General features: G+C 47.1%; 1 protein-coding gene across 3 annotated transcripts in view; it reads right to left on the reverse strand.

Moving 5' to 3' along the window:
• Positions 1-26,133, reverse strand: part of LOC138491262 (inositol polyphosphate-5-phosphatase A-like) — a 705,879-nt gene that overhangs the window by 134,469 nt on the left and 545,277 nt on the right. For 2 of the 3 annotated variants that reach the window (XM_069617677.1, XM_069617675.1), the window contains one exon: positions 12,145-20,238. The exons of the other annotated variant lie outside the window; for it this stretch is intronic. The gene's annotated coding sequence lies outside the window, so the exon portion shown is untranslated. Of the gene's footprint in view, positions 1-12,144; positions 20,239-26,133 lie in introns of those variants that run through there. 3 annotated transcript variants of the gene reach the window in all.

Below are 26,133 nucleotides of genomic sequence, written 5' to 3' on the forward strand. Positions count from 1 at the left end.
TTTTGCCATTCAATTTTTGGCAACCTGGTTTCAGCACCAGAATGGGCACAAGCTTTGCTTTGTAAAAGTGAACAAGAGGCCTTTCCATATTTGGCGTCAATTTTCCTCATTTGTGAGGCAAATATTAGGGATTTAGATTGGAGTTTTTTGAGTGTTGACTTTGGGTGGTTATTACATTCAATAGTAACCCCCAAAGAAAAGGTTACTTACCTGCAAGGTGACAGGAGAAAGGAGCCGAAGGGGCAGGTCACAGGGGCAGAAGGCGCTGTTGGTGTCATGGGTCAGAGAGAGTCTGTGACACCGAAGAAGGGGTAGATGATACGGGTGGAGCAGGGATGGAACACGGGGAGAACGCAGAGGGGAAGAACAGGTTGGCGACATGGGGGCGAATGGACAAGTACATGGCTGGGCAAGAGGATGTGCAATGGGAAGTAACAGGTGACAGCAGAACAGGATAGCTCAGGGGCAACGTGCCTTGGAAGTGAGATGACACGGAGCAACACAGGTTCGATCCCCGTGTCCGCGCTTAGAAACCTCTGGGTATTAAGCGCGTTATAAATAACCTATCATATCATAATAGAGAAGAAGGGCCAAAGGGGCAGGTGGAGACATGGGTCAGAGAGAGCTTGAGACATGGGGAGAAAGGGAAGATAACACAGGCAGAAGGGGGAGGGTAAGAAGAAGTTGGAGACATGGGGCAGAAGCGGCTAGTGGGAGTGGTGGGGGAGAGGCTGTCACACGGGGGAATGGGGAGAAGGGAGGTGACATGGAGAAACAGAGAAGAGGCAGTTGATGGGATAATGGGTAGGTTTCGCAAGATTAATTTACCAATACCACCTACTTGCTGATGCAGCCTGAATAGCCTCCGTGGACACTCCACATCAGGCACCGACCAGGCAGCCTGAGCTAGTCCAGGCCTAAATAGGTGGCAGGGCAGGCCCCTCATCCAGCCAGTGCCCGTTGCTTTCTTCTGGCAAGAACGGACCCACGACTCACTGGGCAACTTGCACCGCACCCCAGACCCAAATCAAGGAGCCGCCGAGTACAGGAGTTGCTATCACAACAAATGGACTGCTGGGGAGAGAATCATCCAGAATTGTTTCTGCCTTAGCAAGTGATGTTACCACCCGCCACACTGCTTGCTGGAGACCTGTGTGCCGGGGCAGAGTGGCCGGTCTGTGTTACTGCACCATTCCCCATGCCACCTGCACCTGAACCGTGTATGTTATGACTAACCTGAACAGAGCAGGCCCAGGCAAGCCACTATGAGCACACCAGAAGAAAGAGGTTCCATGTCATTCGCTGGCTTTTTTACTGTGGATTTCTTTATGAAAAAACGTTTATTATTTTATTTTTGGGGGGGTTCCCCCTAACCCCATCCACCCCCTTTAATTTTTTATATATCCCCGAACACCCACATCCAATAAATATATTTTTCCGACCCCCCTCAAAAAAATGTGATGAGTTTTTTCGGCAAAAAAATCATGGTAAAAAACTCAGTGAAAAAACATCCTGCGATGAAAGGACGTCGGGCCAAGAAAGAAGGCCAGCCTCTGCGCAAGGCCCCTAGAGTGTGGGGTCAAGTGCAGGTCACATGCCCAGCGCCGGCTCTGACTAAGTGGGCATGCATGCCTTCGGGGGAAGGATGACTCTCGGACAAAGGATTTTATCCATCCACTACTGGAAATCTTGGCCAAAGGTTTTGAAGCACACATTTGGTTTGTGCTCTGTGCCAAATGTATGTCCCTCTAACATTGAGGTTGCAGTGTGACCGCCCCACTTCCAGATTTGGAAAGAACACTGGTCAGTGTGATGTGGTCACATGGTGTGTGACGGCAGTGTTGAGCCGTCACACGCAGTTTAAATAAAGTGGGTGGTCTCGCACGAGGGTAGGGCGCGCCGGGAGCCTGACAAAGCAGAACCTGTGTCCGTGCGTTCCTTTCAGGGACAGGGTGGGCAAGGCTTGCATGACGGGAGCCCCGGGCTATGTACAATCCAACAGTCAGGAAATACTTCTTAGAGGTGAAAATCCACAAGAAGCATGACTGTAGAGCCCCGGATTGCCCATATGAAAAGTCAGAAGGGGGTCCTCTAAACACACAGAGCTGGGCGGAGTCATAATTTGCTGCTACAGATCCAAGGCTCAGCGCTTTGAGGCCCTACGCTGGTGATGTACGCATTCCCGACTCTGCACACAGACAGGACTGCCCCAAAATATAAGTTTCCCTACATAACGTTCGTCAGATCTCTCGAAGCAACGTCTCCAATTGGTTTGTGCACCAACAAGCCTGAGGCAGCATTTAAACCCCCGGAGGAACCTGGGGGTGCAGCATGGAGAGACCATAAAGGCGCCATTTACCCACCCAGAGTGAGGGGGGTTGCTAGGTCTGGAAAAGATCAGGGGCTAATGTTAGGACTGCCGGGACACGGGGCCAGCTAGACTTTGGGTTGTAGCACCTGAGCTTCTATCCGGGGCTACAACACAAAGACCCGGGGCTATACCCCCTCAGCGCCCCCGCCTCCCAGCAACGCCTCCGAGACTCTTTATTTAGGATCACCATCCTCCATTTTGTTGTCTGCCTTGGCTCCGCGCGAGAGGATGTTGATCAATGGCATTTGCAGTGGGTGAAATGCCTTTTCCATGCACCAGTAGCAGAACCGTGTTCAATTGCTGGCACATTTGCTTCGGGGTCATGATTTCCTCGCTGTCCTCCACACTGTCATCGTTTCCGGTGACAGACTAAGCCCCCGGATGTCCTCAGGCACTAGGTTGTCAAGGGTATTGTTTAGGGGGTTGGATGAAGCAGTGTCGCCCTGACGCAATGGGAGAATGTGGCTGTGCAGAAGCACCCTGGGTGGAAGCCAAGCCATAATACCATACTCTGCTGGAAAACTGCCGAGTTATCAAATTCACATGGCAGTTCTTGCTGTGTCGCACTTCGTGCAGCTTTTACGCTGTGAGTGGAACTGAGGGAAAGGCAACACCGGGCTGAATATCGGTTACATGTGATCTTACCCACCACAATTACAGAGTGGTAAATTTCATCGTGGACAAAATACTGAAAAACACAGAATTTTCTTTTTTTTTATTTGGGGCGGGGGGCAAATCCTGCTTTGTTACCCTCATAACGCCACCACACCCCCATCTCGACCCATCTTAACCCCTTTACCCCACTAGCCTTTATTTATTTAATGAATGTTTGCATTTTTTTCGGTATTCTGGTCCACTCTGAAATGTGCCTCTGTGATGTTTTAGATATATTGACTGGATAACCTGAATAGCCAGTGGGGAGCAGCTGGTCAAGGCCCTGCCACCTCCAGGGAGTGCATAGTTGCCACACTGTGTGGATCTGTGTAAGGATGAATATTAGCACATTGCTGCCCCAGCACATGCACTGAGGGAGTCTGCTTGGGCACTGAGTGCCCCATCCGGATGCGTGGCCACATGGAAGGATGCAACACACCACTCACATAGTCCCTTTCCTAGCCTGCAAAGTTGGGGAGGCCTTGTTTCCCCTGCATGTTGTGGTAAAAGCGCGGCAGTGGTATTTTCTATCACAATCGAGAAGCTGCAGCCTTGATTTCCAGTATGTTGATCCGGGACTCTGTGTCCTGGGGGCTCCAAAGGTCATGAACCTGAAAATTGTCTCACCAATCCATGTTGGGGGAGAATGTGCTGATTGGGATCTGATAATCCGGTACATAGAAAGAAATACCCCTCCATTTGATCATGCACTGGTAATATATATATTTGATACAGTCTGTGAATAGGATCAGCATTGTGGCTGTGTGTCCTGTTCCCAGCTTAATGCCAAATCTAGTTCAGTTTCTCTCATATGAACTCTGGCGAAGGGTATGTCGTGAAATTGACCTGTACACAATCTTGCAGAAGGGTAACATTCCCTTCCATGGTTATGGTCACATGACCATGCAAGCATAGGTGGGTCGAAGAAATGGAGGACGGCTAGAAAGAAGATGTGACAGTTGAGGAGAGTATGCTGCAGCGAGAACAGGCAGCAGCGCGCAGCAGTGGACTGGCCTATAGGGAACTCTGGAGATTTCCCGGTGGGCCTCTGCACCCGGGCCTAATTTCTGTGGTATTTTCAAATGTTCTCATAGGAAAAGCATTGGGCTTGCTGAAAATGTGTCATATGGGGCCACTTTGAACTTTATTTCCAGGGCCTCTTTTGGTCCCCAGTACTTTTTTCCAGGGCCTTTTTTAGTTCCCAGTCCAGCCCTGGCAGCGCGTCACGCAGGAGGCCGCTGACAGTACATGGCAGGAAAGAAGTGCTAAGGAGTAACAAGGCACTCGAGAAGTGAGGTGCCAACCTGCTACAGCATCCCCGATGCAAAGCAATGCAACAAAGAGGGCCAGTTTGGGAAGAACTCCTGATGAGCCCTCAAAAGCATTCAATTCAAAGAGGCGATGGTTGCCTCGCGAACAAGATCACAATATAGACCACCATTGAGAACTGGAATTCAGGGAGATAAGCTGCTCCCCAAATAGCTCAAATACCAATGAAATGACATATGGAGCGAGTCCCAAATGACTAACCGGGGACAGATGGTGTGCAAGGGCTGAGAGTGAGAGAGATATTGGAGATGAGCTGAGACGGTGGTAATTGAGGATATACACCAAGACAGTAGAGAGATCAGACCAAGAGAGATGCAATGGAAGTAATGCATGTGTGGGAGCTGTTGGTCTAACACTCAGAAAGACCACCTTAGAAGCACTGCATTGTGGCAATTCTGGTTCTAACAGTTGTCACTGGTTCCACCTGGGATCAAGAAGGATGGTAAAACCATGTTTCTGTGTTGACTGTCTTTATTTGGGGATTAAGACAAAAATAGGCAACTCAAAATAGAAATGGGACATTCCCAAACAAAAGGATGAGGCTAGATATCTATCCAGTGGGGTGGAGTTTCTTATGCTCAGAAACCTTCTCATTTTCCACTGTCTCTCCCACAGGTGTGGGTACATTGGCCTTCCTGGACCCCAAATCAAATGGCCCTGCTCATACAGTTCAAGAGGGGCGATGTCAGTCCGTTTAGTGTTTCGGGCTTTAGGGTGACCCAAACCCTTCTCCTTCTTGGAACAGTTGTGGGCTTTGCAGGGTGCTCTTGCCCACAACTCACTCATCTTTCCTCAGTGCCTGATATCCTGCTTCAGTTTCCTTTGCTCCCAGTGATGCTATTCCCTCACTCTCCTCTCTCCCTTCTTTAGTATCACTGTCACCTCCACCTCGGGGTGTTCTCTCAGGTCTTATTGCCATCTTCCCCACACCATCCCGACGTTACCACCTCCTCTCTTATTCACTTACCGCGCACCTTCTCCTCCTTCCTTCTTTTCCCACCATTGTTACTACCTCCATCCTAGTTACCGCCTCCTCCTACTCACTTTCACCCTCTGGTGACACTAGCACCTTCTTTTCCTAGTCAGCTCTCATCACCTAATGCTAATCACTCTCACCTCCTGTACCCTCTTAGCTCTTACAACCTCTTACTACTACTCCCAAGGCTGACACCTCCCCCCTTTCCTCTGTCTCTACAGCCTCTGCTTGCGCCACTGCTCTAGAGCCTCCAGTCTTCCCTAAACACAAGCCTCATACTCCTACAACCAGCACTGCCTACTGGGGCTGGGTGCTTTCATGGTGTGCTCCCTCCTCCCCCTGGGCGGGTCTCCTAGTGAACTTCTGTATGGTAAAGTGTTGATGGGTGTGATTGGTTATCCTCCCTGTGTACACATGAGGCTGCTTTCGGCTCAAGGTGCTGAGCTGAGGCAATAGTTGGCCTGACATCCATCTTGGGTTTTAAATGTTCCCCTCTGCTCCTTCAGGTTGCTGCCTATTTGGTGCTGAGCTCTTCTGTGTTTCCAGTGTGGTATTTCAGGGCTGAAATCACACTGGGTAATCTATTGAAGCGTTTTGTTAGGCGTATGGGGAACTTGCAACATTCTATTCCCGGACCCCGGTGAGATAGTTCTTTACCGGGGAACAATGGCATGGCATTAAAACGTTTCCTCCCGCACTATACTCTCAGCATTCAAAAGTGGCGAACTTGCAACATTGTATCTCCGGACCCCAGTGAGATAGTTCCTCACCAGGGAAAAATGGCATTAAAATGTTTCCTCGTGCACATACTCTCAGCATTCAAAAGTGGCGAACTTGCAACATTGTATCTCCGGACCCCAGTGAGATAGTTCCTTACCGGGGAACAATGGCATGGCATTAAAACGTTTCCTCCCGCACTATACTCTCAGCATTCAAAAGTGGCGAACTTGCAACATTGTATCTCCGGACTCCGGTGAGATAGTTCCTTACCAGGGAACAATGGCATAAGACGTTTCATCCCACACTATACTCTCAGCATTCAAAAGTGGCGAACTTGCAACATTGTATCTCCGGACCCCAGTGAGATAGTTCCTTACCGGGGAACAATGGCATGGCATTAAAACGTTTCATCCCACACTATACTCTCAGCATTCAAAAGTGGCAAACTTGCAACATTGTATCTCCGGACCCCGGTGAGATAGTTCCTTACCAGGGAACAATGGCATGGCATTAAAACGTTTCCTCCCGCACATACTCTCAGCATTCAAAAGTGGCGAACTTGCAACATTGTATCTCCGGACCCCAGTGAGATAGTTCCTTACCGGGGAACAATGGCATGGCATTAAAACGTTTCATCCCACACTATACTCTCAGCATTCAAAAGTGGCAAAGTTGCAACATTGTATCTCCGGACCCCGGTGAGATAGTTCCTTACCAGGGAACAATGGCATGGCATTAAAACGTTTCATCCCACACTATACTCTCAGCATTCAAAAGTGGCAAACTTGCAACATTGTATCTCCGGACCCCGGTGAGATAGTTCCTTACCAGGGAACAATGGCATGGCATTAAAACGTTTCCTCCCGCACTATACTCTCAGCATTCAAAAGTGGCGAACTTACAACAGTGTATCCGTGGAACTACTGATTTTTTTTCCTAAGAGAAATGTTGTAACAGCATCTCAGTACTCGCTACTCTAGATGAGATAGCTTCTTTTTCTACTGTTGGAAGCCCGGGGTTTGATCGGGGAAGGGTACGGTGCATGCTAATATTATCTGCAGGGTCTTCCATGGAGTTTGGGTATGGGCAGAGCTGTCAGGACTGGCATTCCCTATTGGACGGATGGGGTGTTGAAGGCCTAGACTTGCTTGAGGTGCAGCACTGTGATTGCCCCCTGCAATGGAACAGGGATCAAGGTGGGGTGACCAGGGGATCCTCCCCATTCAAACAAGGAGCCCAACATCCACTGGCTCGGGCTGGCAGCCGGCCCTCTTAGTCACTTCAGAACCAGGGAGGGAACTTGCATAGTACAGAAGACTCGTACAGTGGCACTGACAAAGCCAAGATAAACTGAGAAGCGGTGGTGCTGCAAGAGGTGAATAAACTTGATATTCACACTCAGGGAGGGTGAGCCAACCAATCAGGTGGCAGGAACAGCGGGTGAGAATACACAATCCCTGCCTGATTTTCCAGCCACCCAAGGCCATTCCCCGGGGGTAGTTTTCTTTTCTTTTTTTTTGTAAAGTGGTGAGGCAATAGGGAGCCCCTCCCTCTTGCCTTCTCACCCTCCCAATTCATCCCATTCCCCTACCCCAACTTACCTGCTGGACCGGTGCCTTACACTCTGGTCCCTGGTCTTCTCCCGTCTGGCCATCATTGACATAGAAAAGGGACTAGGTCCTTTTTCAGATGACAGTGGCCATTTTGGAACATGTTTTTCATGGCCGCCATCATCCGAATAGGGAGATAGTCCCTTTTCCATTTTTTTTCATCTGATGGGAGATGGGCTCAGTAAATCCCGGGGTGCAAAGAGCTTTCATGCACCAACTGGGGGACGGATATGGGCTTTAACAGCCCACAGCCCGAGCTGAGGCACTTGCTTTGCTCAGTCCTACCAAAGCTCGGCCTGGTGGGCCGATAAAAAAGCCCATGTCCGTCTCCCTGCCTGGGCGTGAAAGCTATCATCATTACCTGTAAGGTCTGTGATCTGGACTCTCCAAAGATTTAGTGCAGAGGCAATAACAAACAAAAGTAAGCTAGTAAAGAACTGCCAACCAGAAGCTGTGGTTCTGACACCTTAGCAAGTCACCCTGGTGTGCCGACACAAATCTAGTGAGCAAACAGAGATTTGCAAACCAGGAGTCATGCTCAGACCCTTGAAGAGCACGAGACAGAGCCATGAACAAAAAAATGAAAATCCCAAGGTGTCTACAGACTGGGACTCAGGATTATCAACGGTGAGCTACAGTGCTGGCCCGGTGACCGAAAGAATGGAAGACTTGCATGCTGGAAGGTTTAGTGCCTAGCAGCAAAGCGAACGAGACACCGGCTGTGAGCAACCCAGGCCAAAAAAACATTTATTCACCCAGTTTCTAAAGGCACATGTATAGTAGCAGAGACTAACAGACTTATTTTAAGAGACCATGATTACTGATAATGATTTGTTATTTGCATAGTGCTTTCGCCAAAGCGCTGTACAGAGAACCTATGTGCATGCAATTATCACCCAACCGGAGGTGGTACTCATTTATCGGCCTCGGAAGGATGAAAAGTTGAGTTGGCCTTTGTTGGAATTTTAACCTGCGGCCTGCAGATCACGCTCAGATCACTGAAGGAAAAAATTGGATGAAAAAATCCACCTAATAAAGAAATCTTTGTTTATAAGAAAAACAATAGAAGTGTTTATGCCTTTTCTAAATTGAGTCTGACATCACTCGCAAAATGCTTCCGGTACTCCCAGGAAACAAGAGTGACGAGTTATAGGACTTACTGAAGGAGTAACATTTACACCTGGAATTCCTTGCAGATTTGTCATCAAGTGGAAACATTTGCCTTGGATCTGTCCTGGCGATGCACTACCCTCCTAAGCATATGCCTCATACTAATCTTAAGTAGAGGCTGAGTCAGAGTCAAAGAGGACTTTTGAGGCTGACTGACAGGCCTATTGAAAAAACAGTGCCAGTGCAGATGAAGGAATGTGCACGCTGTACCCAGAGCCTCCTCTGGCATACCTAGGCTGCAACCACTGTCATCACATGAGTAAAGATCCTGAATGCTTAACTGAGGAACTAAGAGTGTACCTTGTGGCTTAAAGTGTTTCATGGAAAGAGGGATCAACAAAGGACTCATGCACTACTGTTGCTGTATCACAAGAGGCTCTACAGTACACAAAGCCTGGGTGAGACTAAACGAGGCAAACCAAGCCTTCAGACACAGAGTGTATGGTCCAAGGGAATCACAGAGATGTAGCAATGTAAGGTCTGGGCTGTGGACCTCAGTCGCTAAATGATGGTCAGAATGAACCTCCTGATCAGAATATTCAGTCTTATACAGCTCTCAGGGTTGTGGGGTATGTGGCACTACCTCTGGCAACTGTCTGCATGATGCTCCCCTCAGAGCTGGCATGCCGATAACAGTCTATGGGCCTCATTCTGAGTTGGGCGGTAAGGGTTTACTGGCACCGGTAAGGATGCCGGTGCCGGTAAACCCTTACCGCCCTATTCCGAGGTCCCTTAGCGGGACCCGCAAAAGACGTGTGGTCTGACCACACGTCCTTTAAGGGTCCCGCTAAGGGACCAGGGCGCTAATAACGGGCCCGCTATTTGCGGTTTACTGTATGGGGACTTACCGGGTCCTCCAAGGTCGGAATGATCCGGTAAGTTCCCATTCAGCCAGTCCGGACCCGGACCCGGGTTTGGAGGCAGCCATACTCGGAATGACCCCCTATGTCTTGACTGCATGTCCTAGGTCTATTTCCGGGCTGTCGTCATTAGACCGTGGGCAGCTGGTTCTAAGGTATCCCTCGGCACAGCTCTGTACATAACCACTCAAAGGCAAACACCTGTCTTGCAGAAGACCTTGGGTGGTTAGGTTGATTCCCCCTGTATCGGGAACATGGCTTCCACCTAGCCTATTATTGTTCTCTTTCTTCCTCTTTTGGGAGCTCTATGTTTTTTTGGCCCTACCATTCTCTGGGCCCAGGTGTGCAAAGCTTCCCGCTTCTAAGACTGACACCTAGGCTCTTCCCTAACTCTGACCGCATGTTTTTTCAGCACCCCACCCACTTGTGACCCTTTTTGCTTTGCCAATGCTTGTCCTCTCTTGGAGCCCTCTCTGTCCCTTTGCTCCTCCTCTATGACCCTTCTCCATTGTCGGGGTGATTATCCCGGTGTCGGCAGAACCGTCCACGGACCTCCGGGCCGAGAGGCCCCAACTCCTCCCGTGTTTCCCAAAAGGAGTAGGAGACACACACATAAGGAGCAAGGTGGTTCTGCTGTTTATTATAATAACGGCAGGGTTGGGTCTCGGATCGTATGCGTCCGTCCAGACTCTCACCCTTAGTGGGGCTCGCAGGCCCTGTTTACATCAGTATGACGCGCTATCTGCATCACCTGGGAAAGTTAGCAAAAAACCTATTGCCGCTCCGGATTGGTTCCCCGAGTGGTAGGGTTAGTAAAGGGTACATATGGAGAAGGATATTAGTGGTTAAGGATGAGTCAGGTGGAATACTTGGGCTGTCCCTACTATTAGATACTTGAAAATTGCTACAAGGGGACCCCTGATGATTGTCTAATACTACTGGCGTCAGTGATGAGCCCCCCTGTGTTCTGATTGGTTCTCCCGCGAGCCCCCAAGCCTGGGACCATCGTCGTTCCCAGCTTGCGGTGTACCTGTCATTAGCAACAATGTGCAACTATGTGTTTGTGCAGGCAACGTACAGGTCTGCTCATGGGCTTGTGAGCAGGTCGTTCCCATCGCCGTAGGTGTCCATCTTGCCGCTTCGTTGTTGCAACCTGTGTCCCAGACGTGGGACCCAGGCGACTTTTTGTCTCGTGCGTCTGGCACCTTGTCAGATCAGCTTGGTCACGTGTGGAGAGACCGTAGCTGGAGCAGAATCCTGCGCATTAGATTTGTATTTCGTTTCTGTGGGCTTGGCTTTTTTACAGGTGTAACCTTGGCGCCGGCTGGTAGCATGCAAGTTGCAACATCGTGGCCTTGGCTAGGAGCCCTCGCTGGGGCTCGTTCTGCATGATCAGCACTTGTACTCTTGCTCTGAGAGGATTTTCCTGGTGAGGCTCTTGTTTGCGGCCTACTCGGGCCTAGTTCATGGGTGGTAATACATAATCCATTGTATGGAGATCGCGGGTTGACATGGCGTCACAAGCAGTGTTAGGTATACATGATGGTGTCGTCACAGGGCGAGTGATGGGAGAAGCGTCAGCAAGCATATACACGAGCTCTTCAGGCGTCTGGCGTTTCTGCATTACTATATAAAACCCTATGTGAAAAATAAGAACGATGCACGTCAGTGGGTGTGTCCGTCACCTACGTCATAGCACTGAATATGTTCTTCGTGTAGGTTGGTGTGTGAGTGACCAGTGTGCATGGTGGCCCGTGTGTTCTTGGAAGTTGGCTAGGTCGTTATGGCATCTCTAACGATGTGGATACTTGTGGCTGTTGTCTTAGTCGAGTTCATCCATGCCGCAGGTGTCGGCTTGAGTCGGACAGGCTGGTGGGCATACCCTTATGTTCCTGAACCAGGGTATTTTGGCATCTGGTAGATAGATGAACTCGTCCCGTGGGGGGTGCCTAGGCCGTGATCCTCTAGGCCATGGTCTTGATGAGATTGGGGGGAGCTTGTTTTCCCATTCTCCCACTTCAGTATGGAGAAGAGGGAAGAGGGGGGCGAGCGGCAGCCTATTATCATGGGATAGATGTAATGACCTCTGCATGGCAGAACAAAGCAAAGCAGTCGGCGGGGTGCTGAAACCCAAATCACCACTTAAGAAGGCATATTATGTATTGTTTGGGACAGACAGCCACTGCCTAAGCCACTTGCCCCTCCTTCAGGCCATGCCCACACTCTTTAGGCCACTCCCTTCACTTTGTCCACCCACCCTCAGTTTCACATCCCACTTAGAGCACTGGGGTATGTTATGGGGGACAGGCAATGAGGGTGGAGGGACCGTGGCGCCTGGCCATGTTGCTGTTTTTTCAGCACACTTATGTAGAGGAGCGCGGCAGAGGCGGGGGAGAGCAAGAGAGGAAATGATGGTACTCCTGTATATGGCGAAAGAATAAGCTTAAACATCTGCATTTTTATTCCAAAGTTTATTGTGAGCTTTTCCCCTCAGTAAAATCTGAACTATACAGAAATACTTCCTAATTAACAGAAAAATTGACATGTTACAAATTACAATGGCGCACACTGCTTGCATTCAGAACTGTACTAGTACACACAAATAAAACTCTTCAAACGGAGCGCCTTGAAGGGTCACGAACCATGTGAGCTCCTAAAGGAACGCGTGGACTCTTCCGCCCTGTGAAAGAACCAACGCGCTGTACCCGCGGCGTCTGAGCACTTACTGAGGTAGTAGTGACTGGTGCTTGCTCGGATCTGCACCCTACACGGAAAGTGGTTGCAGCAACGAGACAAGTTACTCGCGGCAGCTGCGAGGCGACTCAGGGAGACAGCCCCCGCGGTGCAGAGGGGCGCGCAGGGCCGAGCACCTAGCTCTTCCTTCGACTTACGACCCGATTTGTCTTTTACCATTGACTGATTTTTCTCTCAGAGCCTGATCTCTTAATGCATCACCCGCATTTCACTTTCCTTCCCATCTCAATGTCTCTTTCGTTCTCACCCACTGATGTTGTTTTCTCTTCCCGGCATTTATCACATTCCCAACCCCTGATTTCTCATTCCCTCTCACCCTCCGTTTTGTCTTTTGCCACCTGCTGATGTCTATTTCACTGTCACCCACTCAAGTTAATAATTTGTTGTCACTTTGTTTTCCGATTTCACAATCAGCTGGTCATTTCTCTTTCATTGTCCAATTTAGATTTCGATTTCACTGCCACTCTGATTTCTCTTTCATTATTGCTGCCTAATGTTTCATTCTACACCCTTTGATTTATCTTTCACTGTCTCACCAAGACTTCTTTTGGTGACATTCACTGATTTTGGTATTTATGTCATCTACTCAATTCACTTCTATTATTGTTCCATCGCCCCCCAATTTCGCTTCCACTGCCATCCCGATGTATCTTCTTTTGCCAATCCCAGATTCCTTGTTCAGTCCCTCAAGCCATGATTTTCTGCTCACTTTCTTGCAGCCACTTTGGCAGTCACCCTGCTTTCACTGTATTCCCCCGGGCACATCTTCTATTGTTGCCTAATGATGACTCTGTTACTGGGACTCCCATTTCCTCGACTAACACTCCCTGATTTTGCTTTCCCTTTCACCCAATGCCTTTTACTGTCCTCCCAAATTTTCTTAACTCAATCTCAATGTTTCTTGTATAGTCACCCATAGATTTGCATTTCTGACTCCCACTTCTCTTTCATTGCAATTTATGTTTCTCCATTACTTCCACTCCTCAATTACACCCAGATTTTTTTTCATTGTCACCCAGATTTTTTTCATTGCCCCCACTCCAACCCCTCAGTTTTTCTTTCTTGTCTCCGGCGTGCCTTTTTTCCATTGATTCACCCATCGCCACACTTAGATGGAATTCTTAACTTTAGCTTGTGTGGCAACTAGATAGAAATGTGAATGTTAGCATGCGCCACACTTGGATGAAACTGTGAATGATGGTAAGTGCAACACTTGATTGGAATCGTAATCACTAGCCTGCCTCACATCTAGACACAATATTGAAAATTAGCAACGGTGGAATAGTCAATGATAGCAAACATCAGACATAGACATAACTGCAAGGACAGCAATGCCAACTAACCAATCCACTAACAATTTCATCCCTCTGCATACACTTCTCAAACTCTAACCAAACACAAGCACAAGCCTAAAACACAGCAATCCGCACTAACTTCACTAGACTGCAACAACAAAACACACCCCACATAGACTTGCACAACAGCACATGACGAGTACCGACCGTAAAACACGCCCAGCCGACGGACCTACCGGGCTGAGGCTGCCATCAGCACATCACTGCTCTCTTGCACTTTTCCAGCTTATTCCCACTAACTCACCCCCCCTCCCTCTTTCAGAGCCGCCAGAGTGCCAGGGGACCACTCCGGTGGTGATAGTGCGCGGTACAAATATCCTTTAACATTAACATATGGTCGATAGCATGAATATACTGAGTTGGGTAGCACTTTAGCGAACCGTCTGCTGATGTTTCTGATTTCTGGAGTGTGTCATATAAACTGCCATACCTATTTCTACTTCTCCGCTCGCAATGTAATCTTTGGGAAGCCGTGCCTATAGACCACTCGGCTAGTAATATGCATATGACAAGTGGCTAACATTAACAGAGCCCCATGAAACAGGCAATGAACGGGTCAAGCAATCAGCTAAGATGATGGATATGGAATCTATTTTTGAGAGGGTCGGATCCCTGGTCAGCTACTTAGAACGTCTGGTGTTCTAGGGGGATGAGGAAGGGGGTGCCCAAGACCGAAGGTGAGTAGGGACGTTTTTTCTTCTTCTCTGGTCGTGTTAGGGGATCACGCAAGGATATTCAGTGGCATGAGTCTGCCTGGTCGGGTGAGGTGTGCAGGGTGAAACCCCTACAGTAGGATCATCAGTGAAACGTGGATATACTGCCAATGGACCGGGGTAGTGGAAGGGGTGGCGCGACCACACCATGAACCAGAGCATGGTCTCCCAGGTGCAACGCCCCAAGGATAAGCAGTGGAGAAAAGCTGCTTTCTGGGTGAAGGCGAGGGGACATACAAAGGATCCGCAGAAGTGAGAGGCCGGGGACGGACGCCCCAAGGATTAGCACTGGGTCAGTTCTCAAGGCTAAAGGAGAGGTTGAGTGCAGTATGCAGTGTACAATTCTATGCTGGGATGGAGGGGGTGGGACACTAGTCAGTGGCCCCTCGCTTGACACTAGCCAACTGAATGTCTCTGAGGGAGGAGACTATCAGGGTTGTTTCTTGAGGGAAACACTGCAGGGAACAGCAGTAAGTGGAGATTGGCCTCTTAGGAGGTAGGCCCAAAACATCAGTAGCAAAGGAGAGCACGTCTCTTTGCCAGGTGATAGAAGCACATTCAGAAAATCGTTAAAAGTTGAGTCGATGGGAAGGAATATGTTATCTCTCCTTGCCGCAGACGAAGGATGCACACAGCATTTCCACATGCGTGACCTCTAGATCATGGTGGCTCCGACCTCTAAACCTGTGGCTTCTCTCTGCTTACACCACTGCAATGTGCTGGATGAAGACCAGCTCTCCAAGGGGTTTAAAACCTGCCAACTGGCAGAATTCAGGCTAATTTCTGGGAAGGCTCATTCATGGGACTTCAAAGTCAGAGGTAGATGCATTCCTGTTACAAAATGCGAGGCTGAGACAAAATCCTGGGTATGCATACTTGTTATTCTTGTGAACCATCTTCTACGGAGAATGTAAAAAGACCCCTATTATTTTCAGACTCTCTTCAGTGGGGTGTTGTGAGAATAGGTTTGCTGAGGGGCACAGTGTCCTGACCTGCAGCTCTTGAAGGGTTTCTGGAGTCATAACTCAATTGGGTCCTGTATGCACAACCTCTCCTTTAGGAACCGTCTTACCTTCAGTGCTGCCCCACCTCTTACAACTGTCTTCAACAAATAAACAACTAATTCTATATCAAGACCCAGAGGCTCGGATTATGCTTCCTCTCATATTTACTTATCGAGCAGCACAACATTAGAAAAATAATATACATACATAACAAAGCTTAAACTACAACTCCCAACAGGTTTGAGTCTTAGGTAGTTCTTATATTATTGGTCCTTTCAATAACATGTGACTCCTATGACCAATAAGCACATATTCAGCCCCATAAACACTGCAACCTTCCTGGTCATATCCTCTTTCTTTGCTGCTCGGGCAGTGAGTTAAGTATGCCTTTTTGATAGTCATATATTATATGCACATTCATTTCAATTGTTTGTTTTTATATAGAGCTGCGTTTTCTTAATCAGCCCAAAACAGAAATGCCTGTCTCGGGTTGATTAATCTATGTATAAAGTAAGACTGCCCTCTTTGACAATTTCCTGGAGAAAAAGGTTTGCATTTGAGCTAATTTGCATACCCACAATGCCTTGTTGTCGTGGCGCAGAACTGGAGGTGAACTTCCAGCGATGGCGACTAGGTGGTGTGGAATGTGTGATTTGGCTCACATGGACTTTCCTACTTTCACATTTCAGGTGAAAGGTGTTTCTTCAAACCTTTTTGAACCCACCATAACCTTCTTGGTGTTGTGTATATATAACATGCCTTACCATACTAGCATTTCTGATGATTGCATCTGCCTAGATTCTCATGCTGTGCATATAGTCCGACATCTAGTGGAAATCGCGGAGTAATGCATCTTTCTTTCGAAGATCGAAAGGGACGTCGACATGGCCGTGACTGTAACATTATCCCTAACGTGACGTGAAGTGTACCTAAAATCCCTCACGTGTCGAGGTCCCACCATTTTTGTTCTTCTGGGAACAGGCCCAAGACTCCTGTGTTTGGAAGTTCCATAATTTCACTGAGCAAGAGGAGTAGCTCTAGTGAGGAGGGAAGAGCTCAAGTTAGCCAGAAAAGAATTCAGCCCAGCATGTGGCAAGTCATTCAGAAAGCAGTGGGGGAAAGCAGTCTGGGACATGCTTCTCAGCAGCTATCCCTCATGGAGGACTGGCTGAAATTCTTCCCGGGCATGGAGGAGCTCAGGGGAGCAGGTGAGCGTGGGAGAGAGAAAGGGGGAAGGAAAAAAAAACACAAGGCACAAGATGCCCAAACCCCCTACCCCCCAGGGCACACCACAGTAAGTGAAAGGTGGCAAGAGGAAGGCAGTGAGGTCGAGGGGGAAGGAAAGCAGGTGGCAAGACATATCCTCAAGCAGCTCAGGTGAGCAGGAGTACAAGGACTGGCATGAGCAATCCAGCGCGGATGAGGTGGAAACAATACCCTCTTCCACTGAGGGAAGACACAGGAAAGCTCCCAAGAAAAGAAAGGGCACAGAGAATGAAGAGGACGACTGGGATGATTTTGACCCAGACTCCCTCTTTCACTAACAGTCATCGGAGTGGGAGCCACCAACAAATATCGCGGCATACCTGTCGAGGCAACACAGAACACTGCTAGCAAAAGAAGATTGAAACAAACCTAGTGGGGATTGTCGAAACCCCGGAGATAGACGAAAAGATGATCACCTTTATGGGCAGATACGTTAAAGACGTCAAAAATGGTCTGGATAGATTCTGGTGTTCATGTCAGGATGACATGCTGGACCTTTTAGGACCAATTACAAGCCTTCTTCAGAGGGCAGAGGAGGCTAAGCAGAAAGGCAAGAACATCGACCTTGTGGTTTTGACAGGGTGGGCTCAAAGGGCCATCTGCCTGTTGGGTAAGGCCAACAGTGCGATCACCGCAGAAAACAGAGATCCATATTAGTCAAGATTGGCCCAAAACTAAGCAAACTAGCCACATCGGAGTCAGTTGCTGCGGCCTAAGGCACATTCTTTGAGGACTATTTTATAAAAGAACCAACTATGTTTGCCAATACCTACACTGTATTAGGTAAGGCACAATCATCGCTGAAGAGGGTTTTTGGCAAGCAGGTTTTCAGGTGGCCTGCCACAGGCAGGGGCTGCACTGGCAGCCGCTACGCATATGGTAGGTCCTATAGCGACGGAAGCCACTGGAGGGAGCAGTATAACCGCAAACCAAACCCGTTCTTACCCTCAAAGGGAAGAGGCAGAGGAGCTGGTGGCACATGGAACGGCAGCAGCATGCGCATGCGCAATCCAACAAGCGCAAATAACAACCCGAGCCTAAGGTCTTGACATAGAATTTAGATTTTCAATGTTATCATTATAGAAAGTCATAATTCTTTTAAAGACATGGAGGCAAAGGATGATCCCATCCTAGCAATCGTGAATGTCAATGTTCATAGGTGCTGATGCTGTTATTATACTGTATTGATATTTATTTTTGATGGTGTATCACGATTAGCTCACCCCGCCCCCCCGAATAGACCAGATGTCTGAGATATGATTTTATTTTGTAGGATCCAATGCAGACAGCAAACCGACAGGGACTTGAGGAGTTGATTGGAGGATAATATACAGTTTGCGTTTACCGGTTGGGGTGCAAAAAGTTGTAAAGAGGATCAGCAAAAGAAAGAGGATATGATCAGGAAGGTTGCAGTGTTTATGGGACTGAGTATGTGCTAATTGGTCATAGGAGTCACATGTTTTTGAAAGGACTAATAATATAAGAACTAACTAAGACCCAAAACAGTTGGGAGTGGTAGTTTAAGCTTCGTTATGTATGTATATTATTGTTCTAATGTTGTGCTGCTCGAGAAGTAAACATGAGAGAAAGCATAATCCGAGCCTCTGGGTCTTGACATAGAATTGTGACTTTCTATAACGATAGTATGGAAAATCTGAATTAGAGTGTATAGTGTGTCAGAGTTCCCATCTTAAAGATAGGCAGAAACATTCGGATCACTTGATCGAATATACTCTAGGCCTAGTTAGATATATGTTGCCTTGGAGTCAGACATTCTCCCATGGGCCTCTCAATCAGGCCTGTTTCATGGGCCCATCAGATCGGCTTGCTTTGAGCTTGTGGGCTGTTCAGACCCGTCTCATGGGCTCTCAGTTCAACTTCATTGGGTCCATCACACCTGCTAGCTTTATTGTCCCAGACTTGCTCCTACAGGGCTTTAGTGCGGATCTCCTTGGGCTCTCAGTCACACTTTCTTGGTCCTTCATTCACAACCCCCTGAGGCTCTCAGATTTAATACCTTGGAGCTTTCTGACCTTTTTGCAGGGGCATCTCTGACCTGTCCTGGGTTCTTTGACTTGCTTCATTTTATTACTTATTAACTTTATTGCTTATAGAGCAAACCTAGCACAAGGGCAGCTGAGTGCTCTACAATGGGAGCAGGCTGGCATTGGGCTTGGCATTTTATACAGTCGTGCAGTACTGACATGGAGGGAGGTAGTATTATTCGAACAGCAGGTTTTGTTGAAAGAACCACATCTTTAGTGTTATCTGGAGGATAGTTGGGGCATTTCAAGCCTCTACCGGGACGGAGTTCCAGATGGACGGGGCGTAGAAGGAGAAGGACTGCTTGCAAGTCTCCTCTTTACTGGTTGGCATAGGCTCCAAACGTTTGACAGTTTTACTATGTGAGGTGCAAAAGTCTCCAGAGGTGTGGAGTTTAGCCGCCAAGTATGTTGGTGTTCCGTTCAACACTGTTCACTCCTCCTTCTTTAGGGGTCTCAGGCATAGCTATACCAAGCCCAACTTTTGTTGGGGCTCTCAAAGCACCCCCCTCACTACCCCGATCATTAAACCTACCTCCATACTGCCCCCGGAGCATCTTTTAAGAGATTCCCAGACAAAGGCTTGCTTCTCAAGGTTTCACAGCTGCTTCCACGCGGGCCCAGGCGCACGCCACAAGTGTACTCAGAATTTCATTTGTGCTGCTTTTCATTTTGGGTCTAGGGTGTTGGACTCGGGGAGAGTGAGGCCCAAATGTGGTCGGTCCCTTTCACCTGGGAAGGGGAGTTGTGGAATACAGGAGTTGTAGAGAGACCAGCACAAACAAGTAACTTGCTCACTTCACAGTGGACAGATCTGTCCCTGAATCATCATAACAAGATCATTAGTTTCTTTGCAATGATACATGATAGTGTGTCCTCCAAATAACTTGGTGGTGCAGGTCGGAAATAATGTCTTACACACTCTTATATGTTATACTCAGACTGGAGACTTCTTTTGATGGAAATGTCCTTCAGTCAAGTTCAGTCCTCCCATCAGAGGGGGCATCAGAGCAGGGCATCTATGGTTCCACCCTATGTTGTCCAAAACCTCTTCCCTTCTCCCCCCTAACATATAACTTCCATTTTAAAGTTATTGCCAGTGTAGCGACCAGGAAGGCCTGGTTCGCAAAATTGAGGAACAGCTCAGCACTGCTGTTGCATCAGTTAGTGTGTGAAGTTGAATGAAAAGTCCTGCAGTTCCATTGTCCCAAATCCACAGTGAAGTTGCTCATGCCGTTCCCCGCACACCGAGGCTGCCCTGGGAATGATCTCGTGGGGTTTGCCACCCAAGACTCCAGGAAATGTTCTCAGAGTTGATGGCCCGCTGGTCCAAGAGGGAATGTCGTGGCGGGGCACAGAATCCTCAGCAAATATGAATTTTTCTTGTTCCAAGTGGTGGAACTCCAATGATGATCTGCAAAGACAAACAGGAGGTCAGTTGTAAAAGAAAGCCGTATGCCCTTTGATTGTATTCTATGGACAAGGCAGATATCAATTCATTCTGCTTTATTCCCCAACCGCGAGTCCAGTGGCCATGCTTGTTTATGTATTATTTATTTATTGTAATACAAGTACTTTGTGAAGCGCAGCCCTTGCCAAATAGCAGATAGCAGCTATACAGAGTACAAATATTGACATTTTCACAAATGAAATTAAATACAATTATATAAAGAATAGCAACAAGAAAAATACATGGTCACACAATTGAACAATAGAATCTAAAAGCCTATGGAATGGAAACAAAATAGGTGTTTCTTTCATTTCAACAGGTAAGAAGCAGAGGAGCCAGGCGTAAAGAAGGAGGTAGGGCATTCCACATACGGGGAGTAGCCAATGAAAATGCTGGATTAGCTGCACCCGTTTTCCTACCAGGTGCCATTTCAAGACCTGCTAGTGATTAGCTTCTAGTTTCCTGATTTCCACCAGAATTACAACTTTTTTCTCAATGATGAGATGGGTGCTGCAGACGAATAGATTTAAACGTGATTAAACAAACCTTAAAAGAAATCCTGCCTTTAAAAAGAAGCAAATAAAGTGTTTTTTCATGTTGGTGTAATATGGTCACACTTTTGTGCACCACCGGCCAGTCATGCATCAGTATGAAAGGAAGATTTTAGTGGCCTGATGGGCGAAAAGTAACAGAGCCCGCGCAACTGCTTGAAAGAGCTGCGAACGGAGGAAAGAGTTCATCATGTACATTAAAGACATTTGATAACGAGCAGATTGAGTTATGTTTAACCACATGATTCTTCATGGTGGGCCTATTGTCTAACAAAAGCTAAGAGAATGAGCAGATAGGGAAGTGCCATTCTTGCCAAGAAAGGACCAATCTTGAACTAGTGCCCCCCGTTTCCGGTTTCAACAAAGAGGAAACTCTGTTTTTTTGCATTAAATTATAAATTGGCGGACGACATCCAGGATTAAATTAGTTCCAGGTAAATCTTCAGGCGAGAGACATCCTCTAAGGGGACATTTGCAGGTACAACCGAGTATCGTCGGCATATCGGTGGCTGTCTCCTCCATGCCCGATCACTAGACACCCAAATTGCTCCTTATAAAGATTACACAAAACGGGCAACAAAATGGACCCCTGGAAATACCATATTGTACGGGCAATGGGGAGGAACTGAGGTACCCCCTTCTGGACAGCCTGCAGTCTATCAGAGAGAAAAGATTGAAACCAACTCAACTCTCGACCACCCCCTAAGCCCATACAATCAGATAGCCAGGATTGCCTCATGGTCCACTGTGTTACAAGCCACATAGATGTCCAGTAGCACGAGCAAGAAGGCACCCTCATCATCATCAATTGATCTGAGAATGTCCTTCTCAGGTGCTGCGACGTGGGCAGAAGCCAGGCTAATAAATACAGCAACAGATGGTCGTCAAAATGCTGAGGGTTTTCTTCATTTGACTTTGCATCAGTCTGGAGCATCCAATTAGCACGTGTTAGTGTGAAAAAATGTGGACACGGACATAGATATTCTAATTACACCCATTGATGAGGATACAGCTCATTTGGATTGAAATCCGAGCACAAACCTCACAACCTCCCCAGTCAGTGCACTCTCCAATCAACACAGGACAAAAGTCATATAACTACTACTAAAAAGACAGCCAGCCCTAAAATCAAGGGAGCCCTGATCAACGCCAGATCATTAGTAGCTCACGCCATAGAAATCGCAGACTTGATCCTTGAAGAAGATCTTGATTTCCTCGCTATTACCGAGACTTGGCTACTCCCTGCAGCAGGCCCCATGCTCATGCTAGCAGTCCCAGATAACTATTCCATCCTGAGGCAAGATCGCCCCAACTCCAGAGGAGGGGGTGTCGCCATTATACACAAATGCAGTCTGTCCATGAGACCAGCAACCTCCACCAATGTCCTCTCTTGTGAAACACTATCAGTCAAAGTCCCACTCACTAATACCTAAACCCTCAATATCCATTTGATTTACTGCCCGCCAGGCCCCATCGGCCCCTTTGATGAAGACCTCAACGCCATTCTATCCAGCAATCTCAAAAGCTCCTCTCAAGTTCTCACCCTGGGGACTTTAACATGGGCTACAACGACCCGGCAGACCAAAAAGCCAGCACTATAGTTAACACTCTTGCTGAACTACACTTTGCGCAAAGAAGTATGGCACCCACTCATTCAAAAGGTAGAATACTTGATTAGGTGACCAACCACAACTGCCTAGCGAACATCACAAATATCTCACCACTAGTCTGGACCGACCACGACCTGGTATCGTTCTTGTTGTCCACTGACAGACCCCCACGGCCCCTCCTACTCTCACCAGAAACAAGAAGAACATTACACCAGAAAGACTCATCCCGAATCAACTCCCCACACTTGACACACTCCCCGACAACCTGGATCCAGAGATCCTGGTTGAAGAATACAACAAGGTCATGGCTACCTCGTTGGACCTCATCGCCCAACTTAAACTCAGACCTAGTAAACCGAAAACGCACCTTAACAAATGGTACACTCCATGCCTCAAAAACCTAAGGCAGCAAAAAAGAAATTGCAAGGCTATCTGGAAAAAATCCCCCTCAGCCACAAACAAACTCAAACTCTCCAAACTAGCCGCACTTTATAAAAAAGAAATCTACCTGGCTAAACGAACCTCCTTTGACTCTCGCATATCCCAAGCTAAATCTAATATGAAAGAATTCTTCTCTATACTTAAAGAAGTAGAAACCCCCATACTACCCCCTGATACTTGCACGAAAGATAAAAACTGGTGCTCAGAAATTAAAAATGCCTTGGCAAATAAGATCGTGACCCTTCAAAGCGAAATTTCTAGCATAAAAGCTGCCCTAAAAGACACTCTCAATTCCAAAATTCAGGATAAGCGCACGACCACAGATCCTACCCGCTTCAAGTTCTCCAAAGTCAATACTCTTGACGTAGAAAAAATTATCCTGTCTTTGAAACCATCTAACTGCCAGGGAGATCTGTGCCCAGCACAGCTCATCAAATAGGCCGCCCGCGACCTCTCACCCTTCATCACTAAACTGATCAATGCCTCCTTCAACACTGGCTCCATCCCCACCATCTAAAACAATCCTGGGTACTTCCATTACTAAAAAAAACCTACTCTGGACCCAGCCATACCCACAAATTACCGACCCATAACGACTGTTCCCTTCCTACTAAAAATCCTAGACAAGGTCGCCTATGTACAAATACAGAAGCACCTGGAAGACCACCTCTTAGGATCCAGACAATCAGGGTTCCGTCCTCAACACAGGACTGAAACTGCACTTATTGACCTGAAAGCTCAGATTGATACACTCAGGGACAAAGGGCAAGTTGCCTTGCTCCTCCTCCTTGACTTATCTGCAGCTTTCGATTTGGTCGACCATTCTGTCCTGTGCTCACACCTCCATACAGCAGTACACTTCTCTCCCGAGGCCATTACATTGATCACCTCATTCCTTAACGGAAGAACTATGAGGGTCTTCTCTCCCATTACTGCAGCAGACCCCATACCCATCACTTGTGGTGTTCCACAGGGCTCCTGCGTCTCCCCCACACTGTACAACATATTTACCAAGCCCCTTTTCGATGATTTGGATCATCTCGGTATCACCTGCACTAATTACGCAGATGATACCCAGATCCTCCTTCCACTTTCTGGAGAATATGGAAAGGATTTGGCCTTGCTAAATAGGGTGTACATCATCATTCAGGCATGGATGGCCACTCATGGACGATGCCTGAATGATGAGAAAACGGAGCTTATCATCCTGGGTACTACGTCCAGTTTAAAGAAACTTAGCCCTGCCTACAACTCCTTCATGATAGATGGGAACAATATCAAAGTTGGAGAGGAGGTCAAAACATTGGGATTCTAACTTTTCCTTCAAAAGACAACGGAGTTCCCTGGCATCCTCATCTGCATACACATGCAAATTAATCCGCTCAGCCAAAGCAGTTCTGTCAGACACTAGCTGCCTCACACTCGCTAGAGCCCTCATACTATCCTACCTTGACTATTGTAACGCCCTTTACCTGGGAACCTCCAAGGCTACCACCAGCAAGCTACAAACCCTCCAGAATAACACCCTGAGAGCAGCCCTAGGCATCCCCAGAAGAGAGCACATTTCAGGACTCAGCCAACAGAACAACTGGCTCTCCACTAGAGACAGAATTCTCCTAAAAACGGCATCACTTACCTACAAATCTCTTAACATTGCCGCCCCAATCTCCATAGACAAGCCTCCTCGAGACCCCTCAGAACTGCATACAAAGACTGCCTTTCCGTCCCAAATTTCAAACTTGCCACTATAGGAGGTAACAGTTTCCCAGTAAAGCAGCCAAACTGTGGAACTCCTTGCCTCCCAACCTTAGAGTAGACATGCCCTAACTGAATTTCCGATCCAAGGTAGTTTCATGGCTGAAAACGAAGGACCACCAAGACAGCTAAGTGCCAAGGCTATCACTTCATGCTATCTGCACACTGAGTAACCACGTGTGCCCACTTTGTACTGTATATATTGCCTGTTCTCTTCATTATGCTTTGTATATACTTCCATTGTCAATATGTACATTTTATAATAAGCTTTGCATATTCTTGTAAATGCTGCGCCCTGATACCCCTGGGTATATCCGTGCATTATAAATAATAAAACAAACAAAGTGCAAAGTTTGGACTACTTCAAGTGCACAGTGTGCTGCTACCTGTCAGCAACTAGAGTGGAAGATACCAACTCTATTATGCTATGTACTATGAGGATTGACCCTATGGACCTACTTTTAAATATGATGTCCATGGTCCCCAGCTAGATGAGGAAATTGATATTCCTACCATACCTTTGATTGATCATCATTATATCAATTGGGTGTAAATAAGAAGTACGAATCACCCTCACAGTGCTCTTTACTAAAGACATACCAGTAAGATTACTAAGATAATAATACCCCTGAAGAATTTCCAATGAATTACAAACTTCGGTTTAATGGAAAGAAACATGTTTGGATTGGTTGGGTCTTATTAATTGTGACCAGTCTATATACGAGTTCGATGTTCTCTGTTATTGTATTTTTTCAGTATGATTTGATTCATCGATTTTTCTTTCTCATTTTATTTACTTTATGGTTTTATGTGTGGTGATTTGGTCAGTTATTGTATTTTTATCCATCACAGTTGGATGTGTTTATATATATTACCTTTGTAGATTTTTATGTTGCGGGTAGTTTTGTCTGGTGTATTTATCACTAATTGATCAGAATTTTATTGATTTTCTTATTTGTTCCATTTTCAAATGTTCTAGGCCATGATTTTTTTATTGAATTGATGTATTAACACTCTCTGTATTACTCTCTACTTTTTTATCACCATTGTTTTTTTACATAGCTTTTAGATTAATAAAATTGTGAGATTTAAGAACACTATTGATTGGTTTAGAATTGAATTCTTTCTTATCCACACACTTTTAATAGAGTGGTTGTGTACAGTCTTCTTTGGTTCCCTACACAAGATGCACTTTATCCCGGTCTTTTCTTTTGTTATGGTTGTCAAAATGAGCCTGGAATTGTACGGAAAACCATCTTCTACAAATATTTTCTGGGAAATGGGAGACTGGTAATTAGCCTATAGTTGCTTTGAAAAATTCGGTTTAATGAAGCTGTACCAATGATCTAGTTAACGTCCTGGCTATTTGCACTTTAGTCTAACAGCCTGTCTATAGTGACACTTGTTGGAGTGTTCGGAGTCATCGTAGTAACAAGGGGTGTAAAATTGAGGATTGCGTCTGTGCTGGAGTGCTACGCTCCAAATGAGACCACCACTGCGTT

The sequence above is a fragment of the Ambystoma mexicanum genome, chromosome 10, assembly GCF_040938575.1.
Source record: "Ambystoma mexicanum isolate Mex_15411 chromosome 10, UKY_AmexF1_1, whole genome shotgun sequence".
In the NCBI taxonomy this organism is placed as follows: Eukaryota; Metazoa; Chordata; class Amphibia; order Caudata; family Ambystomatidae; genus Ambystoma; species Ambystoma mexicanum.